Source organism: Anneissia japonica, unplaced genomic scaffold, assembly GCF_011630105.1.
Source record: "Anneissia japonica isolate Jap-2015-1 unplaced genomic scaffold, ASM1163010v1 scaffold4988_len2956909_cov206, whole genome shotgun sequence".
Lineage (NCBI taxonomy): Eukaryota > Metazoa > Echinodermata > Crinoidea > Comatulida > Comatulidae > Anneissia > Anneissia japonica.
Genome location: NW_022696345.1, coordinates 745,060 through 758,119, shown reverse-complemented (window position 1 = coordinate 758,119; position 13,060 = coordinate 745,060). Strand labels below are relative to the sequence as shown.

At 30.2% G+C, this 13,060-nt stretch overlaps 1 pseudogene; it reads right to left on the bottom strand.

The window, feature by feature from the left end:
* Positions 1-737: 737 nt before the first annotated feature.
* On the bottom strand, positions 738-12,745 carry LOC117101805 (annotated as a pseudogene).
* Positions 12,746-13,060: the final 315 nt, after the last annotated feature.

Genomic DNA, 13,060 nt, shown 5'->3' with positions numbered 1-13,060 from the left:
GTTTGTATGGTTTTTATAGCAGCACATATATTTCAAATCACAATAGATGGTTAAATTCATTGTTTTATTTATAAAAAAATATTTAATGAATCTATACAAGCCAGTAAATGTGTCTAATAAATATGAATCAATTTAAAAAGTAAAAATTAATCCATAGAAGTTAATCAATCAATAAATAGTTGAAAATATTTTATATACTTACAAAAGAACTTTAAAAAACATGAAATAAAGAGTCTTAAAATGACAATTGATAGAAATATTACAATAGTTGTTAATAAATCAACTTACACAAGTACTAAACATTTATTTATATATTCAGGAAGAAATGTAAATAGAAAAATCTTGGTTGGTTTTGGCAACGAAAGTTAGTTGGTATATTCTATAGTGGACAATTTAATTATATATATATATGTTATATATATATTTTATATATATTTATTTTTTATATAACTATTCTGTTAAGTTTACACATGTCAAGGAATAATTGAGTCTCATTGATAATTTGTTGAAATAGTGATTATAAAACTAATTAATTTTCAGTACATATGTAAGATTTACATATTTTAATTGTATACATCATCATGAATATGTAGGTTTTTGTACAGTTATATACATTCTAGAATTGAATATAATTTACATATTTATTACTGTTAATTTAAATCCTTGCATAAATTTACATACATTTATATCATTCGAGGCCTCTTGTTGTTGTACTTTTATCACTTTATCAAATTGACTTTGTCTCTGAAATTTAAACTGTGAGGAATCATTATATACCAAGCAGTGTACATTCAACCTTAAGGAAAATTATGTTTGACATTATGCAAATAAGATGATGATGTCATAGGTAAATCTGAACATTCATACCGTACACATTGCTGGTGTCTGTTAATTTTTACATTTCAGACTCACACTCTCATGAGAATTTGCAAAAGTTGCTTGTACACAGACAGCAAATGGATTAAATCAGCCGTTCAAAGTAATTTTCACCTTTTGGTAAAAGTTTTGCAAATGTTTTGTTCTCCTCCAGTAAAGAATAGCAAACTGCTTGGCAATACAAAATGTGGAAATTTCTTAAAATTTACTTTGATTCATTCTTGTTAATAGAGGGCAGTATAAACAAAAGTTGATTTCATGCAATTCTTAAATATTATTAGCAAGAAAACGTGCAGATTTAAAAATTTGCATTTGAGAAAAACTGCATAATTTGCATAAATAAGCGGAAAATTCTATAGTTTTGTTAAAATCAGTTAAGAAAAATTTGTTAAAAAGTAATTCTATATATTCAAGAAAGTCTGAAAAATGCTTAATGACATAAATTTGAAAGTATGAGTTCAAAGATCAACAAAACAAAAGAAGTATGACTTTTGTTTACTGATATCACTGAATAATAAATTATCCAACTTTAGAACTTATACTTAAAAGAAAACTCAGTTTCATCTAAGATAATTAACATAAATTCAGCTTGTTTAATTATAAATCTTACCTCAATAACCAAAGATGTTAAATTCACTCAACTAACATCTATTAAAAAAATTAATTACGCAATTATTTGCGCAAACGAAAACAAACATTAAAATGAAAAAGAATTTCAATAAAAACATAAACCATCACTGCTTGGGCTGTACCATATTACGGTAGGTTTATAAAGTCAATTTTATTTTATCAAAAAATCAATTTAAACCATTTATAAATATTAACGACTGGTAAGTAAGACCATGATTCTACGACACTAACGCCATTCAGACAGGATTCTACCATTGTTGTGAAAGGGGACTAGCATTCTTTTGGTTTTCCTCCAATTTTTCCCACAGTTGCGTAAGGCATCCATGTTGACCTACCTGTGGCTGTAGTTGAGTTAGAAAAACAAAAGAAGTAAAAGAAATATAAAAGAAAACAAAATATAACAGAAAAGAAACAAGAATAAAATTTAGTTTTAGTAAGTCTTTTTGAGTTAAAAATGAAAGAGTCAATATCGGTAACTAAAAAGGAATGGGAGATATTTGCCAGATAGAGAGCCGATGTCTGGTTGAAAGATTTCAATGATGATCAATATGATGATGATGAAATTAAAATAGATTTATAGAAAAACTTGAGAAAGGACTTGGACATGAGTAATATCAGGGGTCCTAAGTCACCCTGCTTAGGACCCCTGGTAAATAACCCATCTCCCACATGGTTTTACATGGTATGGTTTTACTACTTTATTATCAATTTCTCACAGAAGTTGGTCGGTGCCATTGTGTAGCATCATGCGCAGCAAAATAAAATTTAACGGGTTACAAAAGCTCATTTAGTCAGATCTCCTGTAAGGGATTTCTTTACCAACATGGGACCCCTAAACACCAACCATTTTTAAATCTCTCATCCACATGTTTCTATGCTGAACTACGAAGTTATAAATTCTTGTGCATAGATTAACCAAATTTACTGTATAAAAATGTAAAAATAAAATGCTCTTGAGTATTTTCGACAATAATTATTTTAAACATAAAATGACAATCATGCACTGGTTACTCTCCAATATGTATGCTAAGCTCTGATATGCTTGCATATCAGATCTTGGCATACAATGTACAGATCTGATATGCATGCAATATTTGAACATGATTGAAGGGCTATTAATAATAAAGACACTATCTGGAAAGGTCATGAAAGTTGGAAAGGAAGTGACCAATGAAAATGAAGAACACTGAATGAAAGCATCTGATATGAGGAACTGTCGTAAATATTCATAAGGACAGCAAACATCATGAATATGAGCAAATTCATTGGAATTATAGTAGTAACTGTAAATGCTGTAAGGAATTATTAGTAATGCAGCAATGATGATATAAATTAATAATAATTAAGAAAATAATAAAAGATATTAAATTAATTATAATGATAATTGTTAATAATGGAAGTGATTGATAATAATATATACAAATAATAAAATTTAAAACGATGATTAAAATATTGCTAGTGAAAATAAATGGAAACAGATTCCTTTAAGGTGATAGACAAAGTAATAAACTCAAAAAGTAAAATATTAAATATATAAACTAAATATAAAGAATAAGAAATGAAAAAGTAAATGTGCTTGATAGAATAGAATGGTAGCATGTTGCAACTACTGGTAATTAAAGAAATCATCTGTCAGTCATTGGAATTCGTAACAAATTAACTGATACATATTCCTCTGTTAAAAATTGAATTTTATTGATGAATGACCTTAAAAGGTCATACAGCAATCTGACAATTTCAAGCAACTCTTGCAATATCAATCAAACCATGCAATCCCAGCATGCATTGCAAGCAAAGCAGAACAAACATCAAGCAAACAAAACATCATGCAAGTTACATGATTTATGATTGGTTACATTGAGTAAATCATTACACATGTAACACAGTCCCTGATTGGTTACATTGAGTAAATCATTACACATGTAACACAGTCCCTGATTGGTTACATTGAGTAAATCATTACACATGTAACACAGTCTCTGATTAGTTACTATGAGCAAACTATTATTATGTAAAATATGGCATCTGATTAATTACATTTTGAGCAAACCACTGCATATAGCAACACAGTCTGTGATTGGTTACGTTGAGCATACCATTCTAACATGATCTCTGATTGGTTAGTTTAGGCTTCATTCTGGGTTGGAAGTGGGAAAACATGGAGTTATATATACAGGTGTGGAATCATGGAATGAAAAGATGAATGCGAAGTGAAGTTACTGCTGCAGTTTTCATGGTGCATAAAGAAAATAACCAAATGAATTGCATTATTTTTCATCCTGCAGTGACAAAAGGTAAAAGAAACTTTCAGATGGCTGCAGACTGCTTTAAAAAAATTTCTACTTCAAATATTTTGTGCTTTAATTTTCAAATAATCCAATATATAAAAATGAATTGAATTCCATCTAAAAAAATTTAATAACAAAAATCTCCCCCCGAAAAGTTTTAACAGAAGTAGAAAGGTCACTGAGGTCAAATACCATACCAATGATACATTCCCATCATGCACTGATTTGTAAACACAGATTTCTATTTACCGGTTGAGAGTTTAAATTTGTCTTGATATTTTTGGTAAAAGCTGGTAGAGTACTGGCGTGCTGGAGAAAGTCAAGACGAAACAGACATGTGAATGCGTCTGCCTAAAACTCTGACTACAATCAAATAACCAATATAGCAGAATAATGATAGCAAGGGTGTCACTGTGTGGTCGGGGGACGGGGGAAACTCGATGTTGTTTCACAATTTTTGGGCTCAGGTATATTTTTCTCCTATTATCTTTGCTACAATCTACTCCAAAAAATGCAGTCCAAACTACTTCTATAAAATAATCATTTTTAAATTTAAATTATCAAAAAAGGAGGTTATTTTAACACTGGTTATTTATTTTAAATTCAAAATGTTAGTTTTTTCTAGTTATTCCACCTCATGCTTCACGCAAATCAATTCCAGTAGATTTTTGTCCAACTACTTTGGTTTTTTTTTCTCAAGAAACTTTGTATCAAAGAATGTTATTGGTTATGGTAAGGTTATATTGTAACAACCAATATAATTGGTCAAGCAACATTCATTTTGTTACAACCAATAGGCCTATGGTTGGTTTTAATTTCAGAACGGAAAGTTTGTAACAGTCAATATGATTGGTCATTGCCAAGGAACAGTAATTAGTCATATATTGTACAGTAGTTTTGTTTAATTTCTACTGGAATAAGTGATTAATTTGAAAGTGAGAAATAAAATGAATAAATAAAAGGCATGATGCATAAATCTATCAGGTTGGAGTGCTGTACAAACCATATACAATGAGATGGATAAAAAGCAGACTTCAGTTTGCAACTATCGGTCTGAATCAAAGAAAATGGACATAAACATCAACATGAAATTAAAATTTGTGATGTCTTTTCTTATTGACAGATATGCAACACAATTTTCTATTGGATGATAAATATTCACTAGCATTTCCTATTGGTTGATAGATATAAATATTTCCTTCATATACAAAGTTCTTATTGGATGTTTTACACTGAGAAATGTTTCTTATTAGTTGATTGAATTTGTACTTAGAAGCAATCGGAAAAAGCAAATAAATAATATGTGATTAACCTGACATTCTACAGAAAATAATGGATGAGGAAAAATTGAAGGAAGGGACCCGAGAAAGAGTTATTCATTTATTATCATAGTCTGATTTTTTTGGTTCCTAACTTTGACTATAGTGTTCATCTCATTTCAAAATGATTAAACTATTAGTTATTATCCTATAGTATACTAATTTGGAAAATCAACCCAAGCAGTGAAATAGGTAGTACCAGTAGTAATAAATTCACTTTTAATAAATCATTTGACAAAAAAGTTTGTATTCAAAATTACAAAACTGAACATTAAAGAACTAATACATTTAAGGATAAATCAACTTCCAGAAAAATGAATTACAAAATATTGCATTGATTTTTAAAATATGTACACTCTAAACTGTTAAAGAATGCTTCCAAATTATTCCTCATAGAATAGCAATTTACTATCATAAAATATTGCAAATTATAAAGCTAAAATCAAGAACACAAATCAAAAGCAGAAAAACCTTTTGATATATAATTTGTAAAAATTATCATCAGAAGTCCTGCGAAGAAATGTAATACTTAGCACTAAATTGTGCAATAAAATGCAAAAGTTAAAATATCAAGCCTGCCCTCTTGAATCATTGAAATATGTAGAGAGCACCCTCTATAATATAAAAAAATAAAAATAGAGGGCACCCTCTAGAGTCTTGGTTACCACTGAGTCAGACAGATGATTGGAAGACAATGCAACTTTCAGACCGTTCCATGGTATTACCGGTAGTAGTAGTAGCACCAGCATGGTCAGAAGACAAATCGTCTAATTGAGAGATAGCACAGAGAGAGTATGCGCGCTGTGGTTGGTACGCCACCACTTCCATAACATCATGCAATTTATGTGCTACATCTACGTTTGCAATTGTCTTCTGACCACGCCAGCTACCATGGTTATTAGATCTTGGTTTACCCGGTGGGAAACAGGTCAGAAACGTTGTGAGGGGCAAGTCTTCATCCTCATCGTCTTCTTCATTGTTATTCAGAGTGTCAGCTTTTGTCCGACCGCTGACTGGTACCATACGGTCGTTATCGTCCCACCAGAAATCTGGACTCGACGAGGACGATACTGAGGAGAGATGTGCCAGACGGGAACAGCAGAGAAAAGTGCAACAACAAGAGTTAGCTGGTAGTCATAACATAGTACCTGAATTGTGTGCCTCACGCCCTTGAGAGGACAGGGATTGGACATCTGTTGGAATACCGCTTGCTTGGCGTGATAGCGTAACAGCCGCCCGTCCTTCTTTCATTGGTTTGTTCCCAAGAATTTTTTCAATCTCGTACATCATGTTTGGTGTCAGCTTTTTAATAACCTTAAAAAATTCAAGATTCAAAAGAAACTTTATTGTCTGTAAAAATAAGTACAAATGTCTAATTTAACAAAAATTATATAATATTTTGAATTTTATTAACCTCCACCCATAACTGTTAATTACAGTATACTTACTGTATTAGCAACCAGGTCAAAACAAATTCTATTACCAACTTTTAATACAAAGATAGAAATTATGGAAAATATTATTAGTGCCACTAGCTCATTTAATTGTATTTACTGACAATTCAATAAGTTAATACATGAGGCTTGCATTCCAAAACCAGCAGAATTTGATAATTGTTAAACTTAGTAATTAGCGGTATTGTATACTTTAGTACAGAGAAACTGTAATACTTTTACTCATGACTTTGGCAATAGTAAGTGGATTCCATTAAATGACCCATCATTTCAAAGCTTGTAATGTGGAGGATAAGAATATATTGAAAACTTTAATTTTTACTTTTTGGTCACTTATTCTGATTTTGGAATGGCAAGCCTCATAAGCTATGTATATTATTGTGTATGTATTTGTAGCAGTATGTATACTTACTTGGTTTTACCCAAGGAATTTTACTATTAACTTAATATGCTTTTAACTTTATTTTAAAATTCCATTAAATGGTATTGCTTACTCGTAAAGCCTGGATGTTTTCGTACAGCTGGTTAGCGTTGGAAGCCCCTAGAATCACTGAGTTCACTTGCTCATTCTTAAGTAACCATGCTAGAAAATTAAAAAAATCATCCTTATATATCTACATAATATTGCACTTTTACTTAAATTTCTTATAGAGAGGGAAGAGTCCTTAAAACATTCTTCAAGACAAGACTTGAGTCATCGATGTCCTTTATAAGTTTTATTTCAGTTCATGGTTATTATTTACAAAACAATGAAAGATTTGATCCATCTTCAAATCCAATCCAATTTATTAGAGCAAATAATGATTGTGAATGTTACGCAAGTTGGACAAAACGAATGAGGGTCATTTGACATACCAATAGCAAGTTGCGGTAACGTGCAGCCTATACGATTTGCTACAATGGCCATTTCTCGTAGTTTATTTTGCTGTCGTCTGCCCTCATCACTTAGAATCCTTTCTTTTAACCATCCATACCCCTAAATAAAGTACAAGATACAAATTAACATAATTGTTGTAATGCATATCGAGTATGCAGTTGGAAAGTACATTTCATTGCATAGATGATCATTTAGATTATTAATTAGTATATATATGCATTAAATATGAAAAATAAAAGTAAACATTTCTATAAAAAAAATGAAACAAAACTAAATCATTCGTACAACTTTAATTGCATCATCGAATTTAAATATCCCAATATATATCAATTTTTGTAAAACATTTTTCTACATAATAATAAATAATTTAAAATTAAATTTTAAAGGGATTTTTAGTATAAATATATTTTTTGAATTTTGTAATTGATCTTTGGAAATTGAATCACTAAATTAGCCAATGGCTGCAAAGGATTTAATTGTTTTTTTTACTGTTTTCAATAAAAGATACCAAAATATAAAATCAGCCAAACTAATTTAACTTAAAATCTGTTTATATATATTTGTTGCCCGTCTAACTGGTACCATAAAAAAAACCCTACTTTTTGTATTAGAAGGGCAAGAATTTATTTTATTCACACTGGATACAAAAAAAAATAAAAAAGGAAGTGCAGTTGATCAAATATTATCCTTGTTCTAAATTGAAACCCTGAAGTAGCCCCTGCTGAAAACCAAAACTTTATATACTGCATTTTTATGTGCAGAATAGAAATGTATTTGTTACCTAGGACCCAACCATATTACTGTTTTAATGTTTGTGAAAGTGTGTGTATTGTGTTATGTTTATTTAATTACCACTTGGTCTATGAGGATTATACTGGTCAAGACTGTAAATTCAAAAGTTATATACACACTTGAATGTGATAGAGACAAGAAAAAAAATATCTTACTCTCGTAATATTATTTTTATTGGTTTTATCTTGAGAACGGAAAATTTATTTGTTTAAGACTCTAACTTAATGTTATTTTCAGTGCATGTCTTACATAGGCTCATAAGACTTTCAACCGTAATAAAAAGTAATCTCGCAGGTGCAATGAAAAATAAAACGACAGTAAGGTTTTTCTGAATAACTGTCGATTGGCTAACGTAAGCTTTTACCGACAGTCAGACTGGCTGCATCTAATGGTCATAGACACAGACTAGTAGAACTATATCGCTAATGAATATATCAAGTGTTGTTTAAATCATAAAATAAGTACACTTCTCTTCACTTGAATGTCTTTTACCTAGTAACACTGTTGTATAATATTTGTACATTCATCATCATAATTACATCATTATTACCGTATCACTCTTATTTTTATTATTATACCACTATAATTATCACTATTTTTTATATTATTTATCAAATTGCATAATTATATTATAATATGTCAGTGTTTTCATATTAGAGTGTTATTGTTATTATCAGTAATAAATATCTTAATATTATTATTATGAAAATGAGGATTATGTAGATGAAGAAGATATGGTGAAAATAATTTAATAAGATGACGACGATGATTATGACGATGATGATAATGTATTGTTGTTAAACTTTCATTTATGAATGAACCAATATAACATTGGCATTTACCTGGATGTTTCGATAATGATAGTGACGAATATGATAACAATCATACTAATCTGATGATGATGATACGGTATTATTAATGTTACCATCACACTTACATCTGCATCACAGAATATCAGTACACATTGGCCAAACAATGTATCATATGCGAAGTGTGTAAACAAAATAAATAAGATAACATTTGTGTACATAAAACACACAAAACACATTTCAAGGAATAATGATGAGGATATCTGCACGTTCGTTAACAGTAAAACAGAAACAAGTCCTTCTGATTAATCCAGCCACCCATAATGGGACCATCAAGCTAAGCAGACAAAACCATTATAGCATCATTCCAAAATAAAGTCCGCACGGCAATTGCCTTTCGATCAAGGACAATTCATGTGTCTAGAAAATGCAGGATCTTACGGTCTACTGGAAATTGACCATTGTATGACATACAAATCAGATAGGAAATAAGACTTGTCATTCTAACTCATCAGGTTGCTACGGAAACTCATACATTTCGATGTGATTGAAAACACACGCTGCATTATTGCGTCTCAAATCATAATTACAATGCTCAAATTTGAGAGGAAAAGAATTTAATATCCTCATTTGAATTTTCATAAGGATGTTTCTGTTTCAAATTCCACAGCTTTAAATTACAATATTTATTACAGCCTAAAAGCGATATTGGATAATAAAATAGGTTTCCATTAATATATGCAACCAATTTTCAATGTAATTTTAAAATATGCTCCAGTTACGTTTACTACAAGACCAAACTAGTATTACATTTTTAAAAGATTTTGGTTCAGTATTAATGTATGCTAACAGATAAAAATAAGACTTGGCGCAGGTTAAGATTATTACAAAACAATAAATAATTTATTAACTATAGAAATGCTTCAGTGATGCTTATTACAAGACCTAAATGTTTCAATCCATATAAATGTAATCATTATCATTATAATCATAATTAAAATAATCATAATCATTTTAATCATAATTATAATCAATAGAAAGTAATCATAATCAATATAAACATAATCACTAGAAGCATAATCATAATAATCATAAAATATAATTGTAATTCACCATAATTATATAATCATCTAACCTAACCATAATCAATATAATGATAACTAATATGATCATAATCAATTTAATCAGTAATCAATTTAATCATAATTAGTATAATGATAACATAATCATATAAGCTATCACAACATGTATACCTCTGCATTCTTGCTTGCATTAAAAACAAATTATTATATTAGTATATTATCAGTTATCATAATTGAATCATTACCTTGAGGGCAGCTCTTGAACCTAACGGTATTCCATCATCGTACTTGCCTGTCAATATTCCACTAGCCAGGGGAGACCAGGTAATGGTCCCTAACCCTAAAAAAATACGCAGTCCCAAGTCACTCATTCATTATAAAAAAAATTAGGCATTTTTAACCAATATTTTTGTACTTTCCTAATATTTAGTGAGAAATTCATAACGGTTTCTAGGATATTTAATTATTTTCAATTAACAGAGTTTCAATTTAATTTTGGATTCATTTTATTTTTTGTTGTCATACATTGTCATCGTTATTTATTCAACAAAGCATTTAAGTAAACGATCCCTCATATTTTTATGAAAAATGAATTTCCTTACTGCAATATTAAAACATGTGAGTAAATATATAATGGCAAATAATAATCACTGAAACCTTACCTATTTTTCTGTTGATATCTGGCAAGTATTTCTCAACTTTATCCCGGTTGAAAAAGTGATACTCTGCTTGTTCTAAAGTGGGTGGGATTAAGTTGAACTGCCTGGCAACCGAGTAGGCTTCCATGATTTCCATATTGCTCCACCGTGAGGACCCCCAATACATGGCCATCCCATTATTTATACAGTATGTGAAAGCTCGAACAATTTCTGAAAAAAAAAAATTATAGTTATGATTCAGGTCTGTTATTTATTACCGTGTATTATTTAGTTAGAAATAATGGACATACAAAGTATAGCATGATCACATAAATTTTCATTTAAATTATATTTAGCTCTATTGTCTATTGGCACTTCTACTGTTTTACTGCTTGTATTGACACTTATAACATGCCTATACATTCTGGTTTGTACACCTATGACACTTGATTGAGATCGATAATAACAGATAATTGTTCCAAGTATATTTTCAATTCAACAAACAGTTCTACACAAAGCAGTACAGTACAATGATAAGGTTCATAAATATCCTGTAAGTTTAAATTCATACAAACATTATATCATATAATGAGACACAAACACACATATATATATACATATACTGTTATTGTTGTTCATGTTGTCGCTATTTATTATCATTGTTTCTCTAGTAGGCATCTTGTACAAGGACATACACTGACAAACGTGTGTAATTTGGCCTTATACAGACAGGCATGCTGATATTGATTTGTTTTCTTAAATCATATATTAAGAAAATGTACTATGTTTCTATGGATATAAAGTCATAAATATGGGTATAAGTAACAAGGGGAAGGTTGGGGGAACATTTACTTAAAGAAATTTTAATGCATAATTGTCATGTAAAGCATTCATTCATTAATTATCTTAAAATTCAATAATATTCAAGACACCTCAGGCAAATAAAAAAAGAAACAAAATCAATGGTAAGCTAGGTGGTACATTCATTCGGATCTGAAGTATTACGGCAAAAACACTATTGCTGATATTGATCATTTACAAAATTCTCATCACTAGGCCAAGGGCATGACCTTAAGGTTGACCTTAAATATATGGAAGGATGGTGACAAAAATAAACTAAGTATTTTCTCCTAGAAATTATCATGTATTGATCTGCGAGCTTAGAGACTAATGGTGATTGAGGAAATGGCTGTTAATGGCCACCACAAGCAATGCGAATTCTTGATGGCGGAAGGGAGCCCTCAAAGTACAAGATATCAATTAGCCTTGAAGGTACATGAATTATATGGATTTTAGTGCAAGTTACAAATAAACGTATAGAATGAATGCATCAACAATACAGACAAACATATATATTCTTAAACACAAAACATTTCTCATCAATAGTTAATGCATGTAAAGTGTCTTGACGAGTATACGTGTTAGCAAACGTGTAAAAGATCATCCTTAGGTGTAAAATTCACCCATGTGGAACTAACGAATAAAAATATGTAGACGCAAAAGGGAAGATAGCAGGGAATAAATTGATATGGATAAATATACGATATTAATAACAAGAGTTTTGCGACAGGTTTTGGAAAAGGATATTCAATTAAACATCATATTAAATTGCTGGCATGTATTATGCCGGGTTATGTGATGCAACTCATGATGAGTCTGCATATAGTTTGTGCTTAATTTATTCTTCAACCAATTTTTAGTTCATTTTTGTTATAATAGTTATTATTATAAACATTGTATTGTACCCCAGTTAGTGTTCATATTATAATAAATGGACATTTCAACACTTCGTTTTACCTTCCATTGGTGTATTTTGATCGGGACGATTTGCAAGCACCACATCCACGTAGTTAAGCTGTAACCGCTGTAGAGAGGCTGTTAACCCCTCGATGATATGTTTTCTAGAGAGTCCTCTTTCTGTTTCTGATCTGGAAATGTTAAATACCATTTTTCAGTTGTTAATAGATAGAATGTGGGTTTTATAAAACCAGGGAGTTGTTATAGTGCTGATAAAACTAGCAAACAGTGTAAAGTCATGTCAGAATATCTCTGATGGGGTGTCATACTCAATTCAATACTTCTTGTTTAGGAAGAGTTTGTACATTTAAATGGTGGATGGCTATCTTAATGAAGGTGGTAGAATACTGCATTAGCTAAGCTAAAGTAGCCAGAGGATCGCCATAAAAGAAAAAATGCCAATAACGGCAGCTATTGTCTTGGTATAGTGAACTTCACCAAAAAGTCTTAATTTTTACATTTGAAAGCATAATTGTGAAAAATACCCTATAATTGTGG